This window comes from Mytilus trossulus, unplaced genomic scaffold (genome assembly GCF_036588685.1).
Source record: "Mytilus trossulus isolate FHL-02 unplaced genomic scaffold, PNRI_Mtr1.1.1.hap1 h1tg000024l__unscaffolded, whole genome shotgun sequence".
Taxonomy (NCBI): Eukaryota; Metazoa; Mollusca; class Bivalvia; order Mytilida; family Mytilidae; genus Mytilus; species Mytilus trossulus.
Genome location: NW_026963290.1, coordinates 5442032 through 5459566, shown reverse-complemented (window position 1 = coordinate 5459566; position 17535 = coordinate 5442032). Strand labels below are relative to the sequence as shown.

The following is a 17535-nucleotide window of genomic DNA, read 5'->3' as shown; positions in this document are numbered from 1 at the left end:
GAAAAATTATTGGTTGTCTTCTGTTATTTTCTGCTCTGTCAATTGTCTTTGGTCGGGTGACTACACTTGTCAGTTTATCTTCTACTATCATTCTGAAAAGTGAATTGCACTCACATGGTCATGTTTAAACGATTGTAGAATTTCCAACGATCTCTTTCCACTAAACCATCTTCATACTTAAATTCAAGCTGGTGTTCATATTGAATTATATGCCTATATATATATATATAGTTTAAAATGTAACTTTCTTCAATCATCAATTAGATTAATGACATATACACTATCATCCAATCAATGTTTTTAATTTACTCTTAAAAAAAATCTCCGTTATCCCTGACTGATTAATTATTTCTTAAAACCACATTTTATTGTATTGATTTAAATTAATTATTTTTAATTTAGCTTAATCTTTTTTTTCATTATTTTGTTTAAGATCCATGATAAAAGAAAAAAAATTTTATGATTTAAGGTGGTACCTAACACTACAGGGAGATAACTCTGTAAAATCAGCAGAACGTTTTAGTGACGTAGTGTTTATAAGGGAATATTAAGCTTCTCAATGATCAAAATAAGTGTTTGTCAAACTGCTATATAACCAGTGTAATTTTTCTGATAAAACGGTTGGTTCAAACTTTTTGAAATTTTTATGCTTTTGTCAAAGGGTCAAAGTAAATACTTTGTTAAAATTTTAAGAGAATTAAACGAGCCAAATTAATTTTAGTTAAAGTGTTAGGTACCACCTTAAAAGAGATTTATAGACCCAATTGTTCGGGTGTATTTTGTTGTGAATGTAATATATTTGTACTTTACTGAACTGTTATTACACATGTCAGTATAATAAACATTTACTTAGTTACGTTTACTTACTTACAAATGAAAAAGATATATTTACTCCTCCCAATATCTTCCTATTTGGGTATTAATTGTTTCATTTTGCATACAGATGTGATTATATTACCGTCAACGGTCTATTGATAAGTTCATGCTTGAGCAAACAAACACTTTCATCATTGTAAATACCTTCCATAGAAATGTCAGTTATGCAATTTTAATTCACCTGAAATCTTTCATGCTACTTGAAATCTTTCATGCTGCATAAACCTGAACAAAAGGTACTAAATTCGATTAAACAGCACTTAACTTTAGTTTCTTACCTTCAAATTCAAAATGTCAATGACCGGGGTTTAAACAGTTATGACATTCTCCACATCTGCAGTTTGCTTTCTCACTAGCTTGGCTTCCACTAGAAGGCGTTGCAGTTAAAGATCTCGGATAAATGCACCTATGATCTTCATGTCATCATCCGAATTGTAAGAAATCAGATTTACTCTGTCATGTCTGTATGTGTGTAACATAAACCACCTTATTACCCACTAAGCATCTTCGCTAGACCAGGGTTACGAGTGGAGGGGAATGAATTGTAACCCTTGGCATGCCCACTTAGATGAATTTGAATAGCTATTTTTCTTTATTAATTTAGGTTACATAACTTCTAACGTGGCTATAAATTCCTACGTCACTGGTTTTCAAATATTTAGATGTTAGGTTTCTGAAGAAGATAAATCAAAGAAAAATGGTTCGTTAGCACCTAGTTTATAAAGTATCGTTTTTATTTGAATATAAACATCTTAAACTGCGTTAACATTTAGTTTTGAAACTTTATTACTGATTTGCTCTTTGTAAGAAATAATATGAAAGTGACATTAAAATCAAAATCAATCGTCATCCATTTTTGAACTTAGAACGGTTTTCATCATCAAATTAAACTTGCGTAATTAAGACTCCCAATCAAATCTATATTATATATAGAGCTAACAGTGACTTATTATGCGAAGTCACATAATTTCATTATGAGAATCGTTATCGGGAAAGAGGGCCTCTTCTTGAATTATCAGGAAAAGTAACTTTTGATTATTTGACGTTATGGTGAATCCACCAAACACTTTAAACAAATCCTCAGAGAAGACTGTGACTGAGTAATAAATTTAAATATTGTCATGGAAAGACATTCACAGTGAAATTGTGCCCGACAAAATTTGACAAAATTGTAACGGAGAAGGACAAGGTTTCACATGAAAAAGTGTCATGGAACCTATCTTTTATGAAATTCTATATGGGGACAATACCTTATTGGGACATTATTTTTATCTTACAGTTGCATCAGTCATGTTATTGGTGACAAGTCTTACTGGCGATGTCCCAAACATAGAAAAGAAGATGCAATTATGGTTCCATCAATTGGAACGTATCTGTGGTCATCAGTGACACACATTATTGAACGAAAACTACTATGGCAGACGAAAATCAATCAACACCTCTGCACTTGGAAAGGGTAAGTGAAAAAATCTGGCATGGTTAAATGTTTATTACCGTCTAATAGTTACATTTATTTTAGACGGTGTTAAAAAAGCAAAACATTATGACTTACTGTATAAATCATTTTATATATATGTTTGGGTTATTTGATTAGACAATCGACACATTCTACCAATCTAATCTTTCAGTTACGATAAGACCATATGACCATAAGTTAATTCCCAGATAAAGATATTTATCATTTCATCTTAATGTCCGGTCTTATTTTTAACATTTCCATAACTTGTATCAAGTTTCCATGAAAAAAATGCATACTTTGAACGAATAAGCATGTTATTGTTATGTCTTAAAATCATTCAGTCACGAATTCAAATTTGAAAAAATGCTTAAATCTAACGTAATACCCTTCATCCATGAGGGTTGCTTAACTGGTTTTATTTACTTGTTTGTGTGACTCCAAGTTCATTGCAATTTCTCTGATTTTAGACAAGTTTTATTTAAAAATTCTAAAGTTTAATAATGTGCCTTCAAAAAGTCAAACATCTATATAAAAAAGACTTCAATATTTAACAATTGCTAAAATTTATATATATAAGCCTAAGCAAAACATTCATGTAATCAAATCGATGATTGCCCTGAATATACGTGTGACCATGCTGAAATATTACAGACTTATAATGGTACATTGTCTCAAATTGGCTTTTAGTATATTTATCAAGAACATTCTAAAAAAAAACAATCTCTGTCTTGTACAAATTTCAAACGAATTAAAACAATTACAATACAAACATTCTTAGCTCTATTTTACAAAAAAAAATGTTATTTGAAATAGTTGAAATGCAGTCAATTTTAAGTGTGTAAAAGAAAGAATTTACAAACCCTTTTTTATTTGTCTTTTAATTCAAATGTATCATGCATGTCTCTGTACATAATATACCAGGCGTAACAGTTTTTAAGTAGTTGTTCTTCTATAATCATTTAATACGGTGCATGTATTATGGATATATGGTAGACTCCATTTATGAAAATCTTTAGAGCATAGAATTATTTTGTATTAATATAAAAGGTGAATTCAAATATTTTTTAACTTCAAACGAAATCGAAAAGTTTCATCAGAACTCATATATGATATCATGTACAGCGCAGTGCCCGAAAAAAAAGACGCCAAAGTAAAGTGTTTATATCTTCTAGACAAATACAAAACAGAAAATAGTAAAAAAAAAAAAAATCAGAAGAAATTCTTAACGGAAAGTCCCTCAGCAAATTGCAAAATCAAAAACTCAAATACAACAACTGAATTGATAACAACTGTCCGAATATCATATTACTGTCTCGGTACAAACATTTTCTTATGGAGATGATGGTGATTATTCTTGGTTTTATAGCTAGATAAACCTCTAACTTGTATGACGGTCGTATAAAATTCCAGTTGTCGATTGAATCTCGTTATGTATCATGTTTATCAATAGCTAACAGCGTTGTTGAAAAAAGGACTTTCTTCCTTCATAAGCATGTAAATGTCATGGCGGGGCAATATATCGTTCCCTTATTTTCAGATTAATATATATATTTATTTTTGTGAATTTTATCTTTGATTTTTTATTAGAGGGAACATGAAAGAATGTCCTTTATTGTCCCGTTGACCTTTGTTTTATTATTTCTTCAGTGAAAAACCTGTGTTGAATGAATGAGTGATCAAGGTAGGAAAAAAACAAAAATCTGTCGAAAAGACATCTTTATAACAAAACTTATCTAGACTACGATGATATCAATATCAACTAGTTTCTATAGTATTTTATTTTAACAAAAGGGAAAGGATAAAATTGTATATTCATTGCAGACAAACTAATTTTAAATGCTAACCTGTGGATTTTTTTTTCATTCTACAACACCTTCATAACGTAACATGCAGTAATAAAAACATTGTGGTTTTCAGTCAAACTGTCAGATAACAGGACAACAAGAAACCAGTCCGGTACCCACGAATGTAGTCCCTTACTAACTATAACAGTAATGTAATGTGACATCATACTTAGATAAAAATGCTCTCTTCAATATGCAAAGTTGTTTAAAAGTATTAATTAAACTCACTTATACTTGATATTGTTCGCATATGTTCGTAAAATGGTGGAAGATTATCTGAGTAAATAAACAAAACTATCTTATTCATACTCAAAGGGTATTCATTAATCTCTAAATCACAGTAGGGTAACTTCTTCAAATTCAATTTGCATTGCGGTCCTCAGTATTCCCTGTCTGGCCGTCAACCGACTGAGCTATGGCGACAGAATAGTTTCAGACATCAGAATTGTATACTTATATCTAGCGGTAACATTCGACCGTCAAAAAACATGCAAAGTGTTTCGTTATGGTTATTTAGCGTCATCACAAATTGCAGGTAATTGGAAATTCTGTTTTGTAAATTCATCTATCAGTATATATTCCTAGAAACAGAAATAGTAAATATGATAAGATAACACAATAGGAAGACAAATCGATGTATCAACATAAAATCGACCGTGTCGTCTCATACTTAGGTAAAATGAAACAGAAGCAACTGCATAATGTCTACAATGCTAGTTTTTCTCTGCCTATTAGTGTGCACCTGTATATACTTGCCCATAGATCACGGAAGAGTAAGTCTAGATATAAATATTGAATATTTCAAATCATTTATCATGGAGCATTCATAGCTCAGTTGGTTAGAGCGCCAGTCTAGTAAACTGGAGGTCGAGAGTTCGACTCTCTCTGAAGGCTACTTTTTTTGCTATCAGTTTCTTCTAGTTAGCCTCAAATACACTTACTGTCAATTCATCCCCCCTATTGCTGATAGCATTAAGAACTTTCATAAAGTACATCTCGATTAGTTACACTGGTTTGTAAGCCTACTAAGCAATCAGTTGAATGGTTTAAACACTATCTATTGGGACTGCTTTATTTGAAAATAAATTGTTGAATAGCGGATAACAAGAAGTCGAACATGAATAATTTCTACCAAAGGTTTGGCTCGGGGGTACTAAAGGTGAACAAAGTTTTAGCGCCTACGGTTATTGTCACTTGAAAATCTATACGGGCAAATTCAGAAATGTGAATTGAACGTTTGATCTGGCTTATAGCACAGGTCAAAAACATTGAGTTCAATGAGAAAAATATCGCTCTCAAATTCAAAAACCCATTGTGAGATTCGAACTGCGGTCCTCGGTATTCCCTGTCTGGCCGTCTTTTTATCTTGATAAAATTTATTGCACAAATCTTTATCATCTTCTACATCACTTTACAACATATTATTGGAAAACATCAAGTCCCTATACTATCATGCTACCTCACACTAATCTTTCATGCAGCTCAATCATTCAACTTATATTAGAAACCTACGCAGAATACAATATAAAGTATGAAATTAACTGGTAATTGTCTTTCAATGTTTACAGAAAATAAAGAGACTGGCCGTCAACCGACTGAGCTATGGCGACAGAATAGTTTCAGACATCAGAATTGTATACTTATATCTAGCGGTAACATTCGACCGTCAAAAAACATGCAAAGTGTTTCGTTATGGTTATTTAGCGTCATCACAAATTGCAGGTAATTGGAAATTCTGTTTTGTAAATTCATCTATCAGTATATATTCCTAGAAACAGAAATAGTAAATATGATAAGATAACACAATAGGAAGACAAATCGATGTATCAACATAAAATCGACCGTGTCGTCTCATACTTAGGTAAAATGAAACAGAAGCAACTGCATAATGTCTACAATGCTAGTTTTTCTCTGCCTATTAGTGTGCACCTGTATATACTTGCCCATAGATCACGGAAGAGTAAGTCTAGATATAAATATTGAATATTTCAAATCATTTATCATGGAGCCTTCATAGCTCAGTTGGTTAGAGCGCCAGTCTAGTAAACTGGAGGTCGAGAGTTCGACTCTCTCTGAAGGCTACTTTTTTTGCTATCAGTTTCTTCTAGTTAGCCTCAAATACACTTACTGTCAATTCATCCCCCCTATTGCTGATAGCATTAAGAACTTTCATAAAGTACATCTCGATTAGTTACACTGGTTTGTAAGCCTACTAAGCAATCAGTTGAATGGTTTAAACACTATCTATTGGGACTGCTTTATTTGAAAATAAATTGTTGAATAGCGGATAACAAGAAGTCGAACATGAATAATTTCTACCAAAGGTTTGGCTCGGGGGTACTAAAGGTGAACAAAGTTTTAGCGCCTACGGTTATTGTCACTTGAAAATCTATACGGGCAAATTCAGAAATGTGAATTGAACGTTTGATCTGGCTTATAGCACAGGTCAAAAACATTGAGTTCAATGAGAAAAATATCGCTCTCAAATTCAAAAACCCATTGTGAGATTCGAACTGCGGTCCTCGGTATTCCCTGTCTGGCCGTCTTTTTATCTTGATAAAATTTATTGCACAAATCTTTATCATCTTCTACATCACTTTACAACATATTATTGGAAAACATCAAGTCCCTATACTATCATGCTACCTCACACTAATCTTTCATGCAGCTCAATCATTCAACTTATATTAGAAACCTACGCAGAATACAATATAAAGTATGAAATTAACTGGTAATTGTCTTTCAATGTTTACAGAAAATAAAGAGACTGGCCGTCAACCGACTGAGCTATGGCGACAGAATAGTTTCAGACATCAGAATTGTATACTTATATCTAGCGGTAACATTCGACCGTCAAAAAACATGCAAAGTGTTTCGTTATGGTTATTTAGCGTCATCACAAATTGCAGGTAATTGGAAATTCTGTTTTGTAAATTCATCTATCAGTATATATTCCTAGAAACAGAAATAGTAAATATGATAAGATAACACAATAGGAAGACAAATCGATGTATCAACATAAAATCGACCGTGTCGTCTCATACTTAGGTAAAATGAAACAGAAGCAACTGCATAATGTCTACAATGCTAGTTTTTCTCTGCCTATTAGTGTGCACCTGTATATACTTGCCCATAGATCACGGAAGAGTAAGTCTAGATATAAATATTGAATATTTCAAATCATTTATCATGGAGCCTTCATAGCTCAGTTGGTTAGAGCGCCAGTCTAGTAAACTGGAGGTCGAGAGTTCGACTCTCTCTGAAGGCTACTTTTTTTGCTATCAGTTTCTTCTAGTTAGCCTCAAATACACTTACTGTCAATTCATCCCCCCTATTGCTGATAGCATTAAGAACTTTCATAAAGTACATCTCGATTAGTTACACTGGTTTGTAAGCCTACTAAGCAATCAGTTGAATGGTTTAAACACTATCTATTGGGACTGCTTTATTTGAAAATAAATTGTTGAATAGCGGATAACAAGAAGTCGAACATGAATAATTTCTACCAAAGGTTTGGCTCGGGGGTACTAAAGGTGAACAAAGTTTTAGCGCCTACGGTTATTGTCACTTGAAAATCTATACGGGCAAATTCAGAAATGTGAATTGAACGTTTGATCTGGCTTATAGCACAGGTCAAAAACATTGAGTTCAATGAGAAAAATATCGCTCTCAAATTCAAAAACCCATTGTGAGATTCGAACTGCGGTCCTCGGTATTCCCTGTCTGGCCGTCTTTTTATCTTGATAAAATTTATTGCACAAATCTTTATCATCTTCTACATCACTTTACAACATATTATTGGAAAACATCAAGTCCCTATACTATCATGCTACCTCACACTAATCTTTCATGCAGCTCAATCATTCAACTTATATTAGAAACCTACGCAGAATACAATATAAAGTATGAAATTAACTGGTAATTGTCTTTCAATGTTTACAGAAAATAAAGAGACTGGCCGTCAACCGACTGAGCTATGGCGACAGAATAGTTTCAGACATCAGAATTGTATACTTATATCTAGCGGTAACATTCGACCGTCAAAAAACATGCAAAGTGTTTCGTTATGGTTATTTAGCGTCATCACAAATTGCAGGTAATTGGAAATTCTGTTTTGTAAATTCATCTATCAGTATATATTCCTAGAAACAGAAATAGTAAATATGATAAGATAACACAATAGGAAGACAAATCGATGTATCAACATAAAATCGACCGTGTCGTCTCATACTTAGGTAAAATGAAACAGAAGCAACTGCATAATGTCTACAATGCTAGTTTTTCTCTGCCTATTAGTGTGCACCTGTATATACTTGCCCATAGATCACGGAAGAGTAAGTCTAGATATAAATATTGAATATTTCAAATCATTTATCATGGAGCCTTCATAGCTCAGTTGGTTAGAGCGCCAGTCTAGTAAACTGGAGGTCGAGAGTTCGACTCTCTCTGAAGGCTACTTTTTTTGCTATCAGTTTCTTCTAGTTAGCCTCAAATACACTTACTGTCAATTCATCCCCCCTATTGCTGATAGCATTAAGAACTTTCATAAAGTACATCTCGATTAGTTACACTGGTTTGTAAGCCTACTAAGCAATCAGTTGAATGGTTTAAACACTATCTATTGGGACTGCTTTATTTGAAAATAAATTGTTGAATAGCGGATAACAAGAAGTCGAACATGAATAATTTCTACCAAAGGTTTGGCTCGGGGGTACTAAAGGTGAACAAAGTTTTAGCGCCTACGGTTATTGTCACTTGAAAATCTATACGGGCAAATTCAGAAATGTGAATTGAACGTTTGATCTGGCTTATAGCACAGGTCAAAAACATTGAGTTCAATGAGAAAAATATCGCTCTCAAATTCAAAAACCCATTGTGAGATTCGAACTGCGGTCCTCGGTATTCCCTGTCTGGCCGTCTTTTTATCTTGATAAAATTTATTGCACAAATCTTTATCATCTTCTACATCACTTTACAACATATTATTGGAAAACATCAAGTCCCTATACTATCATGCTACCTCACACTAATCTTTCATGCAGCTCAATCATTCAACTTATATTAGAAACCTACGCAGAATACAATATAAAGTATGAAATTAACTGGTAATTGTCTTTCAATGTTTACAGAAAATAAAGAGACTGGCCGTCAACCGACTGAGCTATGGCGACAGAATAGTTTCAGACATCAGAATTGTATACTTATATCTAGCGGTAACATTCGACCGTCAAAAAACATGCAAAGTGTTTCGTTATGGTTATTTAGCGTCATCACAAATTGCAGGTAATTGGAAATTCTGTTTTGTAAATTCATCTATCAGTATATATTCCTAGAAACAGAAATAGTAAATATGATAAGATAACACAATAGGAAGACAAATCGATGAATCAACATAAAATCGACCGTGTCGTCTCATACTTAGGTAAAATGAAACAGAAGCAACTGCATAATGTCTACAATGCTAGTTTTTCTCTGCCTATTAGTGTGCACCTGTATATACTTGCCCAGAGATCACGGAAGAGTAAGTCTAGATATAAATATTAAATATTTCAAATCATTTATCATGGAGCCTTCATAGCTCAGTTGGTTAGAGCGCCAGTCTAGTAAACTGGAGGTCGAGAGTTCGACTCTCTCTGAAGGCTACTTTTTTTGCTATCAGTTTCTTCTAGTTAGCCTCAAATACACTTACTGTCAATTCATCCCCCCTATTGCTGATAGCATTAAGAACTTTCATAAAGTACATCTCGATTAGTTACACTGGTTTGTAAGCCTACTAAGCAATCAGCTGAATGGTTTAAACACTATCTATTGGGACTGCTTTATTTGAAAATAAATTGTTGAATAGCGGATAACAAGAAGTCGAACATGAATAATTTCTACCAAAGGTTTGGCTCGGGGGTACTAAAGGTGAACAAAGTTTTAGCGCCTACGGTTATTGTCACTTGAAAATCTATACGGGCAAATTCAGAAATGTGAATTGAACGTTTGATCTGGCTTATAGCACAGGTCAAAAACATTGAGTTCAATGAGAAAAATATCGCTCTCAAATTCAAAAACCCATTGTGAGATTCGAACTGCGGTCCTCGGTATTCCCTGTCTGGCCGTCAACCGACTGAGCTATGGCGACAGAATAGTTTCAGACATCAGAATTGTATACTTATATCTAGCGGTAACATTCGACCGTCAAAAAACATGCAAAGTGTTTCGTTATGGTTATTTAGCGTCATCACAAATTGCAGGTAATTGGAAATTCTGTTTTGTAAATTCATCTATCAGTATATATTCCTAGAAACAGAAATAGTAAATATGATAAGATAACACAATAGGAAGACAAATCGATGTATCAACATAAAATCGACCGTGTCGTCTCATACTTAGGTAAAATGAAACAGAAGCAACTGCATAATGTCTACAATGCTAGTTTTTTCTCTGCCTATTAGTGTGCACCTGTATATACTTGCCCATAGATCACGGAAGAGTAAGTCTAGATATAAATATTGAATATTTCAAATCATTTATCATGGAGCCTTCATAGCTCAGTTGGTTAGAGCGCCAGTCTAGTAAACTGGAGGTCGAGAGTTCGACTCTCTCTGAAGGCTACTTTTTTTGCTATCAGTTTCTTCTAGTTAGCCTCAAATACACTTACTGTCAATTCATCCCCCCTATTGCTGATAGCATTAAGAACTTTCATAAAGTACATCTCGATTAGTTACACTGGTTTGTAAGCCTACTAAGCAATCAGTTGAATGGTTTAAACACTATCTATTGGGACTGCTTTATTTGAAAATAAATTGTTGAATAGCGGATAACAAGAAGTCGAACATGAATAATTTCTACCAAAGGTTTGGCTCGGGGGTACTAAAGGTGAACAAAGTTTTAGCGCCTACGGTTATTGTCACTTGAAAATCTATACGGGCAAATTCAGAAATGTGAATTGAACGTTTGATCTGGCTTATAGCACAGGTCAAAAACATTGAGTTCAATGAGAAAAATATCGCTCTCAAATTCAAAAACCCATTGTGAGATTCGAACTGCGGTCCTCGGTATTCCCTGTCTGGCCGTCTTTTTATCTTGATAAAATTTATTGCACAAATCTTTATCATCTTCTACATCACTTTACAACATATTATTGGAAAACATCAAGTCCCTATACTATCATGCTACCTCACACTAATCTTTCATGCAGCTCAATCATTCAACTTATATTAGAAACCTACGCAGAATACAATATAAAGTATGAAATTAACTGGTAATTGTCTTTCAATGTTTACAGAAAATAAAGAGACTGGCCGTCAACCGACTGAGCTATGGCGACAGAATAGTTTCAGACATCAGAATTGTATACTTATATCTAGCGGTAACATTCGACCGTCAAAAAACATGCAAAGTGTTTCGTTATGGTTATTTAGCGTCATCACAAATTGCAGGTAATTGGAAATTCTGTTTTGTAAATTCATCTATCAGTATATATTCCTAGAAACAGAAATAGTAAATATGATAAGATAACACAATAGGAAGACAAATCGATGTATCAACATAAAATCGACCGTGTCGTCTCATACTTAGGTAAAATGAAACAGAAGCAACTGCATAATGTCTACAATGCTAGTTTTTCTCTGCCTATTAGTGTGCACCTGTATATACTTGCCCAGAGATCACGGAAGAGTAAGTCTAGATATAAATATTAAATATTTCAAATCATTTATCATGGAGCCTTCATAGCTCAGTTGGTTAGAGCGCCAGTCTAGTAAACTGGAGGTCGAGAGTTCGACTCTCTCTGAAGGCTACTTTTTTTGCTATCAGTTTCTTCTAGTTAGCCTCAAATACACTTACTGTCAATTCATCCCCCCTATTGCTGATAGCATTAAGAACTTTCATAAAGTACATCTCGATTAGTTACACTGGTTTGTAAGCCTACTAAGCAATCAGCTGAATGGTTTAAACACTATCTATTGGGACTGCTTTATTTGAAAATAAATTGTTGAATAGCGGATAACAAGAAGTCGAACATGAATAATTTCTACCAAAGGTTTGGCTCGGGGGTACTAAAGGTGAACAAAGTTTTAGCGCCTACGGTTATTGTCACTTGAAAATCTATACGGGCAAATTCAGAAATGTGAATTGAACGTTTGATCTGGCTTATAGCACAGGTCAAAAACATTGAGTTCAATGAGAAAAATATCGCTCTCAAATTCAAAAACCCATTGTGAGATTCGAACTGCGGTCCTCGGTATTCCCTGTCTGGCCGTCAACCGACTGAGCTATGGCGACAGAATAGTTTCAGACATCAGAATTGTATACTTATATCTAGCGGTAACATTCGACCGTCAAAAAACATGCAAAGTGTTTCGTTATGGTTATTTAGCGTCATCACAAATTGCAGGTAATTGGAAATTCTGTTTTGTAAATTCATCTATCAGTATATATTCCTAGAAACAGAAATAGTAAATATGATAAGATAACACAATAGGAAGACAAATCGATGTATCAACATAAAATCGACCGTGTCGTCTCATACTTAGGTAAAATGAAACAGAAGCAACTGCATAATGTCTACAATGCTAGTTTTTCTCTGCCTATTAGTGTGCACCTGTATATACTTGCCCATAGATCACGGAAGAGTAAGTCTAGATATAAATATTGAATATTTCAAATCATTTATCATGGAGCCTTCATAGCTCAGTTGGTTAGAGCGCCAGTCTAGTAAACTGGAGGTCGAGAGTTCGACTCTCTCTGAAGGCTACTTTTTTTGCTATCAGTTTCTTCTAGTTAAGCCTCAAATACACTTACTGTCAATTCATCCCCCCTATTGCTGATAGCATTAAGAACTTTCATAAAGTACATCTCGATTAGTTACACTGGTTTGTAAGCCTACTAAGCAATCAGTTGAATGGTTTAAACACTATCTATTGGGACTGCTTTATTTGAAAATAAATTGTTGAATAGCGGATAACAAGAAGTCGAACATGAATAATTTCTACCAAAGGTTTGGCTCGGGGGTACTAAAGGTGAACAAAGTTTTAGCGCCTACGGTTATTGTCACTTGAAAATCTATACGGGCAAATTCAGAAATGTGAATTGAACGTTTGATCTGGCTTATAGCACAGGTCAAAAACATTGAGTTCAATGAGAAAAATATCGCTCTCAAATTCAAAAACCCATTGTGAGATTCGAACTGCGGTCCTCGGTATTCCCTGTCTGGCCGTCTTTTTATCTTGATAAAATTTATTGCACAAATCTTTATCATCTTCTACATCACTTTACAACATATTATTGGAAAACATCGAGTCCCTATACTATCATGCTACCTCACACTAATCTTTCATGCAGCTCAATCATTCAACTTATATTAGAAACCTACGCAGAATACAATATAAAGTATGAAATTAACTGGTAATTGTCTTTCAATGTTTACAGAAAATAAAGAGACTGGCCGTCAACCGACTGAGCTATGGCGACAGAATAGTTTCAGACATCAGAATTGTATACTTATATCTAGCGGTAACATTCGACCGTCAAAAAACATGCAAAGTGTTTCGTTATGGTTATTTAGCGTCATCACAAATTGCAGGTAATTGGAAATTCTGTTTTGTAAATTCATCTATCAGTATATATTCCTAGAAACAGAAATAGTAAATATGATAAGATAACACAATAGGAAGACAAATCGATGTATCAACATAAAATCGACCGTGTCGTCTCATACTTAGGTAAAATGAAACAGAAGCAACTGCATAATGTCTACAATGCTAGTTTTTCTCTGCCTATTAGTGTGCACCTGTATATACTTGCCCAGAGATCACGGAAGAGTAAGTCTAGATATAAATATTAAATATTTCAAATCATTTATCATGGAGCCTTCATAGCTCAGTTGGTTAGAGCGCCAGTCTAGTAAACTGGAGGTCGAGAGTTCGACTCTCTCTGAAGGCTACTTTTTTTGCTATCAGTTTCTTCTAGTTAGCCTCAAATACACTTACTGTCAATTCATCCCCCCTATTGCTGATAGCATTAAGAACTTTCATAAAGTACATCTCGATTAGTTACACTGGTTTGTAAGCCTACTAAGCAATCAGTTGAATGGTTTAAACACTATCTATTGGGACTGCTTTATTTGAAAATAAATTGTTGAATAGCGGATAACAAGAAGTCGAACATGAATAATTTCTACCAAAGGTTTGGCTCGGGGGTACTAAAGGTGAACAAAGTTTTAGCGCCTACGGTTATTGTCACTTGAAAATCTATACGGGCAAATTCAGAAATGTGAATTGAACGTTTGATCTGGCTTATAGCACAGGTCAAAAACATTGAGTTCAATGAGAAAAATATCGCTCTCAAATTCAAAAACCCATTGTGAGATTCGAACTGCGGTCCTCGGTATTCCCTGTCTGGCCGTCAACCGACTGAGCTATGGCGACAGAATAGTTTCAGACATCAGAATTGTATACTTATATCTAGCGGTAACATTCGACCGTCAAAAAACATGCAAAGTGTTTCGTTATGGTTATTTAGCGTCATCACAAATTGCAGGTAATTGGAAATTCTGTTTTGTAAATTCATCTATCAGTATATATTCCTAGAAACAGAAATAGTAAATATGATAAGATAACACAATAGGAAGACAAATCGATGTATCAACATAAAATCGACCGTGTCGTCTCATACTTAGGTAAAATGAAACAGAAGCAACTGCATAATGTCTACAATGCTAGTTTTTCTCTGCCTATTAGTGTGCACCTGTATATACTTGCCCATAGATCACGGAAGAGTAAGTCTAGATATAAATATTGAATATTTCAAATCATTTATCATGGAGCCTTCATAGCTCAGTTGGTTAGAGCGCCAGTCTAGTAAACTGGAGGTCGAGAGTTCGACTCTCTCTGAAGGCTACTTTTTTTGCTATCAGTTTCTTCTAGTTAGCCTCAAATACACTTACTGTCAATTCATCCCCCCTATTGCTGATAGCATTAAGAACTTTCATAAAGTACATCTCGATTAGTTACACTGGTTTGTAAGCCTACTAAGCAATCAGTTGAATGGTTTAAACACTATCTATTGGGACTGCTTTATTTGAAAATAAATTGTTGAATAGCGGATAACAAGAAGTCGAACATGAATAATTTCTACCAAAGGTTTGGCTCGGGGGTACTAAAGGTGAACAAAGTTTTAGCGCCTACGGTTATTGTCACTTGAAAATCTATACGGGCAAATTCAGAAATGTGAATTGAACGTTTGATCTGGCTTATAGCACAGGTCAAAAACATTGAGTTCAATGAGAAAAATATCGCTCTCAAATTCAAAAACCCATTGTGAGATTCGAACTGCGGTCCTCGGTATTCCCTGTCTGGCCGTCAACCGACTGAGCTATGGCGACAGAATAGTTTCAGACATCAGAATTGTATACTTATATCTAGCGGTAACATTCGACCGTCAAAAAACATGCAAAGTGTTTCGTTATGGTTATTTAGCGTCATCACAAATTGCAGGTAATTGGAAATTCTGTTTTGTAAATTCATCTATCAGTATATATTCCTAGAAACAGAAATAGTAAATATGATAAGATAACACAATAGGAAGACAAATCGATGTATCAACATAAAATCGACCGTGTCGTCTCATACTTAGGTAAAATGAAACAGAAGCAACTGCATAATGTCTACAATGCTAGTTTTTCTCTGCCTATTAGTGTGCACCTGTATATACTTGCCCATAGATCACGGAAGAGTAAGTCTAGATATAAATATTGAATATTTCAAATCATTTATCATGGAGCCTTCATAGCTCAGTTGGTTAGAGCGCCAGTCTAGTAAACTGGAGGTCGAGAGTTCGACTCTCTCTGAAGGCTACTTTTTTTGCTATCAGTTTCTTCTAGTTAGCCTCAAATACACTTACTGTCAATTCATCCCCCCTATTGCTGATAGCATTAAGAACTTTCATAAAGTACATCTCGATTAGTTACACTGGTTTGTAAGCCTACTAAGCAATCAGTTGAATGGTTTAAACACTATCTATTGGGACTGCTTTATTTGAAAATAAATTGTTGAATAGCGGATAACAAGAAGTCGAACATGAATAATTTCTACCAAAGGTTTGGCTCGGGGGTACTAAAGGTGAACAAAGTTTTAGCGCCTACGGTTATTGTCACTTGAAAATCTATACGGGCAAATTCAGAAATGTGAATTGAACGTTTGATCTGGCTTATAGCACAGGTCAAAAACATTGAGTTCAATGAGAAAAATATCGCTCTCAAATTCAAAAACCCATTGTGAGATTCGAACTGCGGTCCTCGGTATTCCCTGTCTGGCCGTCAACCGACTGAGCTATGGCGACAGAATAGTTTCAGACATCAGAATTGTATACTTATATCTAGCGGTAACATTCGACCGTCAAAAAACATGCAAAGTGTTTCGTTATGGTTATTTAGCGTCATCACAAATTGCAGGTAATTGGAAATTCTGTTTTGTAAATTCATCTATCAGTATATATTCCTAGAAACAGAAATAGTAAATATGATAAGATAACACAATAGGAAGACAAATCGATGTATCAACATAAAATCGACCGTGTCGTCTCATACTTAGGTAAAATGAAACAGAAGCAACTGCATAATGTCTACAATGCTAGTTTTTCTCTGCCTATTAGTGTGCACCTGTATATACTTGCCCATAGATCACGGAAGAGTAAGTCTAGATATAAATATTGAATATTTCAAATCATTTATCATGGAGCCTTCATAGCTCAGTTGGTTAGAGCGCCAGTCTAGTAAACTGGAGGTCGAGAGTTCGACTCTCTCTGAAGGCTACTTTTTTTGCTATCAGTTTCTTCTAGTTAGCCTCAAATACACTTACTGTCAATTCATCCCCCCTATTGCTGATAGCATTAAGAACTTTCATAAAGTACATCTCGATTAGTTACACTGGTTTGTAAGCCTACTAAGCAATCAGTTGAATGGTTTAAACACTATCTATTGGGACTGCTTTATTTGAAAATAAATTGTTGAATAGCGGATAACAAGAAGTCGAACATGAATAATTTCTACCAAAGGTTTGGCTCGGGGGTACTAAAGGTGAACAAAGTTTTAGCGCCTACGGTTATTGTCACTTGAAAATCTATACGGGCAAATTCAGAAATGTGAATTGAACGTTTGATCTGGCTTATAGCACAGGTCAAAAACATTGAGTTCAATGAGAAAAATATCGCTCTCAAATTCAAAAACCCATTGTGAGATTCGAACTGCGGTCCTCGGTATTCCCTGTCTGGCCGTCAACCGACTGAGCTATGGCGACAGAATAGTTTCAGACATCAGAATTGTATACTTATATCTAGCGGTAACATTCGACCGTCAAAAAACATGCAAAG

At 34.6% G+C, this 17535-nt stretch overlaps 12 non-coding genes across 12 annotated transcripts; all 12 read left to right on the top strand.

The window, feature by feature from the left end:
• Positions 1–4999: 4999 nt before the first annotated feature.
• Trnat-agu (transfer RNA threonine (anticodon AGU)) lies at positions 5000–5073 on the top strand. Its single transcript has one exon. It is a non-coding gene; the product is annotated as a tRNA-Thr (tRNA).
• A 1113-nt stretch (positions 5074–6186) lies between these two features.
• Positions 6187–6260, top strand: Trnat-agu (transfer RNA threonine (anticodon AGU)). The gene has a single exon. It is a non-coding gene; the product is annotated as a tRNA-Thr (tRNA).
• Positions 6261–7373: 1113 nt separating this feature from the next.
• Positions 7374–7447, top strand: Trnat-agu (transfer RNA threonine (anticodon AGU)). Its single transcript has one exon. It is a non-coding gene; the product is annotated as a tRNA-Thr (tRNA).
• Positions 7448–8560: 1113 nt separating this feature from the next.
• On the top strand, positions 8561–8634 carry Trnat-agu (transfer RNA threonine (anticodon AGU)). Its single transcript has one exon. It is a non-coding gene; the product is annotated as a tRNA-Thr (tRNA).
• A 1113-nt stretch (positions 8635–9747) lies between these two features.
• Trnat-agu (transfer RNA threonine (anticodon AGU)) lies at positions 9748–9821 on the top strand. The gene has a single exon. It is a non-coding gene; the product is annotated as a tRNA-Thr (tRNA).
• An 883-nt stretch (positions 9822–10704) lies between these two features.
• On the top strand, positions 10705–10778 carry Trnat-agu (transfer RNA threonine (anticodon AGU)). Its single transcript has one exon. It is a non-coding gene; the product is annotated as a tRNA-Thr (tRNA).
• Positions 10779–11891: 1113 nt separating this feature from the next.
• Positions 11892–11965, top strand: Trnat-agu (transfer RNA threonine (anticodon AGU)). The gene has a single exon. It is a non-coding gene; the product is annotated as a tRNA-Thr (tRNA).
• Positions 11966–12847: 882 nt separating this feature from the next.
• On the top strand, positions 12848–12921 carry Trnat-agu (transfer RNA threonine (anticodon AGU)). Its single transcript has one exon. It is a non-coding gene; the product is annotated as a tRNA-Thr (tRNA).
• Positions 12922–14035: 1114 nt separating this feature from the next.
• Trnat-agu (transfer RNA threonine (anticodon AGU)) lies at positions 14036–14109 on the top strand. The gene has a single exon. It is a non-coding gene; the product is annotated as a tRNA-Thr (tRNA).
• An 882-nt stretch (positions 14110–14991) lies between these two features.
• Positions 14992–15065, top strand: Trnat-agu (transfer RNA threonine (anticodon AGU)). Its single transcript has one exon. It is a non-coding gene; the product is annotated as a tRNA-Thr (tRNA).
• An 882-nt stretch (positions 15066–15947) lies between these two features.
• On the top strand, positions 15948–16021 carry Trnat-agu (transfer RNA threonine (anticodon AGU)). Its single transcript has one exon. It is a non-coding gene; the product is annotated as a tRNA-Thr (tRNA).
• Positions 16022–16903: 882 nt separating this feature from the next.
• Positions 16904–16977, top strand: Trnat-agu (transfer RNA threonine (anticodon AGU)). The gene has a single exon. It is a non-coding gene; the product is annotated as a tRNA-Thr (tRNA).
• The last annotated feature ends 558 nt before the right edge of the window (positions 16978–17535 follow it).